Genomic DNA, 6,936 nt, shown 5'->3' with positions numbered 1-6,936 from the left:
CTTAGAATGTTTCAAAGCTTGTATAAGTCTGCATCTACAGCATTCTGAAGTATGTATAGTATAATACATCCGATACAAACCCTCTATCATTATCAATCGTTCTGAGTGGTGTATAGTTTATATCCGATATACATACTTTCAGTTTTAATGGTAAAGTAGACACAACTTCTTTAATACTGTAAAGGCGACGTTTCGGTATAGATCCTTATGTCGTTGTCTTGCTTGACAACGGTATAAGGATTTATACCGAAACCTCGCCTCTACAGTATTATACCCTTGTCAAGCAAGACAATGGCCTCATTCCCATCGAACACGTCTGGGATGCTCTTGGCAGAAGTCTGCGCACTCTCTAGAACCAACCACAGAATTTGAAAGATCTTGGCACCATTTTGCAGCAATAATGGCGTCGTCTTCCCAATCATGTGTCCACAAGCATCACAAGGTCCATGAGGAGGCGTTATGTGGCAGTTGTCAACACACATGGTGGCCATACATGCTACTAAACTTGTGTGCCATCAGATTCTTGTGCTTGGGACTTATGATTTAAACTGTTGATGTTATTACTGATTATTTTAGGATAATGCTTTTGGAGAAGTAGATGCTGCACCATTGCAAGAAAAAACACAAAGACTTGAGTTGGATGTAAGGCCACAGGTTTATATACAGAAAAGTACAAGGACTGGAGAACACTCCGGGCTGGGAAACGCTAAACACGGCTGACTGTCAACCCGAAGGAGCCCAGACAGAACAGCAAACGCGGCTCCAAGGGTAATCCATACAGAGCCAAATGATGGGACCCCCCAGGGAAAAGCGTATAGGGGGTCTGCTGTAGGCTCTACAACCACCATTATACAATAGAACCTAGAGGGTATGCCTCAAAGACCCCCAAAACACCAAAATCACAACTCCCAGCCCAAAAGTGTTCCGCGACGCATACAAACCAATTGTCGTGCGATGTAATGTGTAGAATGTGCCAGTCCAGGATCATCTCACCTGTTGTGCACATACAAACCCGTGACTTGTTCGACACGTTTGTGCCAGGACAGCTCTTGCCTCGCATATAGTAATTTGTCCACAACTACAATGTAAAGGAAAACAAGCAGCAGAACATGTTCCTGATACATGAAGCATACAAATACATGAAATTAGATTAACTATCAACTGAGGAATTGTTATACAGATATATATGTTTGAAATGAGAAGTAATGGGTGGGATGGGAGGGGAAAAGCGTGTTACTGGTGTGGTTGTGTGAATGAAAAGAGGATGTAGCAACTAAATTCAGCTGAAACATGGATTACTTCCCTTTGTTTAGTGCATGTGAAGAGCAAAGACTGAATAATACACTAATAAGGTGCCTTGCACTATTAAACCAGGAAGAGTAGCTTCCCTTTGACCCTGGACCAAAAAGCAGGGGGAGAAGGCCCCTTGAATTGGAATAATGTAAGATTACCAAAATAATGCATTTTATTAATTAGTAATAAACTTAATTATTTTAGGATAATGCTTTTGCAGAAGTAGATCCGGCATCATTGCAAGAAAAAACACAAAGACTTGAGTTGGATGTAAGGCCACAGGTTTATACACAGAAAAGTACAAGGACTGGAGAACACTCCTGGCTGGGAAACGCTAAACACCTCTGACTGTCAACCTGAAGGTGCCCGGACAGAACAGCGAACGCGGCTCCGAGGGTAATCCATTACAGAGCCAAATGATGGGACCCCCCAGGGAAAAGCGCACAGGGGGTCTGCTGTAGGCTCTACAACCACCATTATACAATAGAGCCTAGAGGGTATGCCTCAAAGACCCCCAAAACACCAAAATCACAACTCCCAGCCCAAAAGTGTTCCGCCACGAGATGTGTCTATACACAACTCATCCAATACTTGTACTGTGATTACCATTATGTGATTATCATGATTAATTAGCCACAAATACCTTACTTTTTACTTCAGTATCTGCCATGAAGTGCTGAAGAGCCTCATCGGAAAGATGTACGCCATCATGGTGGAAAAGTCCTGTTAGTTTCAGACATGGTAAGTTTGTGATAAATACAGCTTCCCCCACCCCACCCCCACCCCCAATGCAACTCGGTTCAGTTGACGTCGAGCCCTTTCTATCGCCTGGGGGTTGACAGCTCTATGCTAGTATAACCGTGGTAGCACTTCTGACCAAACAAGAACTGTACTTGGCAGCAGTTGAGCCAGGTAGTAGATGTCATCAGTAACATGGCAAACGAGGGAACCAATATTCTGGTGAACAAGATCATTTGATCCCAAATGCAAGAGTATTAGACTTGGGGGAGGTAGATGGCCTAATTGTGTCTGGAAGATTTGCACAAGTTCTGACCACTTCATCCCCCGCTTTCCAAACCAGTAAAAACGTAACCCTAGGTAAGCCAGTCCCAGGTTGTTTCCCAGTTTCAACCTCAACGACTGACGATGGGCCCAATAAATGAATGATGAGCCTATTATCCATACATCTGGATTAATAATAACTATTTATAAATAACAAATTACCTGAAGTCATTGATCGTTCATTCAAAGTTTAGAATCTAATGTAAGTTGAGCATGCCTTAGACTTCCATCGACCCTACATCTGTATTGTCTCCGATGACACGCCCATGTCTGCGGCAGTTGTGGCTGCTCCAATGCGGAACGAGAGTGATTTGAACTTACATGGGTCGAGTCCCATATATCTGATGCATTTGGAAACCATAGCTGCAAACTCGTATCTTGTTAAAGGTTGACTGTCCCTATGGCAAAACAGAGCGGCAAAACAGAAAAACTGAACCCGCTGGACGAAGTGCAAGATATCGCTTCATTGCTTTTAGTGGGCATATTTCACTTGCATTACCTTGGATGAGGAGTGTGAAACCCCTTGCTAACTGATCTGTCTTCGACGATCTCACGTTTACTTCTAAAAATGTCCTCTGGACTGTGACATCTGAAATCCTAAGAGGTCGTTCCAAATGAAGATGGTCAGTGTAAACCAACTCGCCAACTCTCATGAAACCGAAAAAGGCCAGAAAAAATGCACTTGTAAACAAAAAGCTTCATGTGGAGAACTGCAAAGAGCATTAAAAGCTTGAGGCATCAATATGGAATACATGATTGGAGCCCTGCCGTCCCTATGACCCTTGAGTCGTTTGGAGCCTTCCAGCATCTTTTGGACGATAAAATTGCTTGTGGTATCATGCAATCCTGTGAGTTTATGTTGGTAGCTTATCGCTGATAGGTGCTGACACTGTGTAGAGTCGGCCAAACCTTTCAGGGACAAAAATGCAATATGTTGTTAGCTGTCCTGATGGAACCGGCCAAAGATAAGGAAAGTTGAATTGTTGTCGAAAGCGTGAAAAGCTGGTCAGTGCTCCCTGGTAAGCCTTCCTCGTATTGTGTGAAATAGCCACCACTAGTAATTGGTTTACTTCTCTTCCACAATCTTCCAAACTCTGTCTGGTATAAGACTAGCCGTAAAATCTGCATCTTGAGCCAGCTGCCTGAATTTCTCTAACTGAAAGCGTGAAGGTGCATCAGCAAAAACATTCTTTCCCCCCTCAATGTACTCACCTCTAATTGTGATATTCAACTCCAAACAACACAAGACAAGGTGCCTAACCAAAGATACAACTGGATCTGATCTTGAGGTCATCATGTTAATGATCTCGACTACTGCCTGGTTGTGAGAAAGGAATGTGACCTTTTTCCCCGAGTAACTCAGGACCCCATATCGCAATTGCAACTACAATTGGAAAATACTCAAGGAAGGTAATATTTGTCATCAAACCCTGCTGTACCCAATGATACGGCCAAGCTCCACAGGTCCATCGTCCGGCAAAATAAATACCAAAACCTTTGCCTTGTCCACCAGCACTGTCAGTATAAAATTCCAGATCAGCATTTGAAGCCCACAACCTTGATCTCATTATGGAAATTCCATTGAACTCGCTGCCAAAAATCGCTGCCAAACTCTTAGGTCACTCTTCATGTCCTTTGACAATCTTATGTTGTGGTGAGGCTTCCTACCACATGTTGCATTAATCATTCGTGGGAGGAAACATCTGTCTGATGGAACTGCGTTGCACAGGAAATTAAGTAAACCAAGTAACGACTGCATTTCCTTTAATCTAACCTTTGAACGTGCCAAAAATTGATCTATAGCATCAAACGAATAAGAGAGCTTCTCCTGTGGCACGCGCAAACACATGTTGATCGAGTCTAGTTCCAAGCCTAACAATATCAGCTTTGTTGTTGTCCCAACTGTCTTCTCTGTAGCTATTGGTACACCAAGATCAGCACATACCGAAATGAATGAATCCAGAACGATTTGTCAGTGGTTTGTAGCTTTTTTACCCCCAAAAAGGAAGTCGTCAAGTTAATGCATGCTTTTTCCACTGCTGAATCTTTGTGCTGAAGCCCATTCAATAAAGGTTGAAAATCTTTCAAACAAAGAGCAACTTGCTGAACAGCCCATTGGTAAACATTTGTCAAAGTAAAATTTGTTTTCCCAAAGTAAAACCTAATACATCTGTAACTTAAAGTCTCCTGGCCAGATAGGCATTAAGCGAAAAGCACTCTTTACATCGGCTTTAGCCAGCAAAGCTCCCTGCCCTAGCTGCTGAACCATTTGAACTGCCTGGTCAAATGTAGTGTACTGAACTGAAGACAACCTTTCATCAATAAAATCATTAACGCTCTGACCTTCTGGAAAAGATAGGTGGTGCATTAATCTATAATCTCCCTGAGTACTCTTAGGGACCAATCCGAGCAGTGAAACTTTATAATGTGGTAGAGGAGGGAAGTCAAATGGGCCTGCTCCTCTACCCAAATCTAACTCTTTTTGGATTTTTTAGTGTGACATAAACTGATTATTTTCAACAGATTTGAGATTTCTTGCCATAGCACCTACCACTGGACCATCATTTCCTAGCTTGAAGCCATATTTGAAACCATTAACGAGAAACTGAGCTTGAGCCTGATCTGGAAAATGCTTTGCCATACGTTCCAGCGCTTGTGTCTTGACTGGTGTTCGACCGAGCTTGTATAACTCTGGAAGGAGTGCTGGCTGATGTACATCTGCAGGCTGGATGGGCATCGCTCCCACATGCGGAACAGCTGTGTCGGTACTTGCATTTTTGTCCAAAGCACTTGTGTTGTTTGCCGGTCGTTGTAATTTTCCCTGAAATGTGCTGACGTGTCGTTTTTGAAATCCAGAAAACCCAGAACTGACCTGTTGATGGTAAGGTGTCTGTACAAACAACATCCACAATTCCACATTCAATTTTCCCCATGGAAGAGACTGGTCACGAGCCTGGCGAAGATGATATTGTTCATCATAGGTTCTCCATCCCAAACCAGTATGACGAGACGTTGTTAAACGGACAGTATTCATGTCTTTCAGTAAACCTTGAACCATGTCCATCCTGCGCCGGACATAAATACCCATGTAAGTTGTGAAAGCCGTCGTCCAATCAAAAATGTTCTCAATTCTCTAGACCAACATTTAGTCTTTGAAATCTTATATTACACAATATCCTTCTTGACTCGAAAAATAAAAAAATTTCCCTATGCTGATTTCAGATGTGGAATAGAGCTAGCTTGAGCTGGCTAGACTTGCTTTTGTATGCATTTCTAGATTATTATTTTTTCATAAAATAAATATATTCCACGGTCATGGTGCAGGACTTTCAATTCTCTTGCCTTGAGACTTGGGCCTCAACTCCAGCTGTCCATCTGTACTGATGAATACTGCCGACGTTGTCATATAATCCATAAAATCCCTGTCTGGTTTAAGCAATAGTGCGAAATTGATGTACTCACCATTCCATAGTTGGTTTTTAATGTTGACAGGGACATCACAACCCCGGTTATCATCCACACTTTGTGTTGTTGTAGGTGGTGGCATATTTAACATTTTGAAACATGGGAATGCCTTGCAAATCATGAGGAGCAATTGCATTACTAACCATGCTAGGGGCATTGTTATGGTACTGGGATTGAGGGACATGATTTGGGTTACTAACCATGATAGGGGCATTGTTATGGTACTGGGATTGAGGGACATGATTTGGGTTACTAACCATGCTAGGGGCATTGTTATGGTACTGGGATTGAGGGACATGATTTGGGTTACTAACCATGATAGGGGCATTGTTATGGTACTGGGATTGAGGGACATGATTTGGGTTACTAACCATGCTAGGGACATTGTTATGGTACTGGGATTGAGGGACATGATTTGGGTTACTAACCATGATAGGGGCATTGTTATGGTACTGGGATTGAGGGACATGATTTGGGTTACTAACCATGCTAGGGGCATTGTTATGGTACTGGGATTGAGGGACATGATTTGGGTTACTAACCATGCTAGGGGCATTGTTATGGTACTGGGATTGAGGGACATGATTTGGGTTACTAACCATGCTAGGGGCATTGTTATGGTACTGGGATTGAGGGACATGATTTGGGTTACTAACCATGCTAGGGGCATTGTTATGGTACTGGGATTGAGGGACATGATTTGGGTTACTAACCATGCTAGGGGCATTGTTATGGTACTGGGATTGAGGGACATGATTTGGGTTACTAACCATGCTAGGGGCATTGTTATGATACTGGGATTGAGGGACATGATTTGGGTTACTTACCATGCTAGGAGCATTGTTATGGTACTGGGATTGAGGGACATGATTTGGGTTACTAACCATGCTAGGGGCATTGTTATGGTACTGGGATTGAGGGACATGATTTGGGTTACTAACCATGCTAGGAGCATTGTTATGGTACTGGGATTGAGGGACATGATTTGGGTTACTAACCATGCTAGGGGCATTGTTATGGTACTGGGATTGAGGGACATGATTTGGGTTACTAACCATGCTAGGAGCATTGTTATGGTACTGGGATTGAGGGACATGATTTGGGTTACTAACCATG

General features: G+C 42.8%; 1 pseudogene; it reads right to left on the bottom strand.

Annotated features, from left to right (window-relative positions):
• Nucleotides 1-2,043: 2,043 nt before the first annotated feature.
• LOC139476962 (uncharacterized) lies at nucleotides 2,044-6,707 on the bottom strand (annotated as a pseudogene).
• Between the last annotated feature and the right edge of the window lie 229 nt (nucleotides 6,708-6,936).

This window comes from Haliotis cracherodii, unplaced genomic scaffold (assembly GCF_022045235.1).
Source record: "Haliotis cracherodii isolate W230 unplaced genomic scaffold, xgHalCrac1.p SCAF_30, whole genome shotgun sequence".
NCBI classification, from domain to species: Eukaryota; Metazoa; Mollusca; class Gastropoda; order Lepetellida; family Haliotidae; genus Haliotis; species Haliotis cracherodii.
Note: the sequence above shows the minus strand (reverse complement) of the source record. Positions and strands in the feature narration are given on the sequence as shown.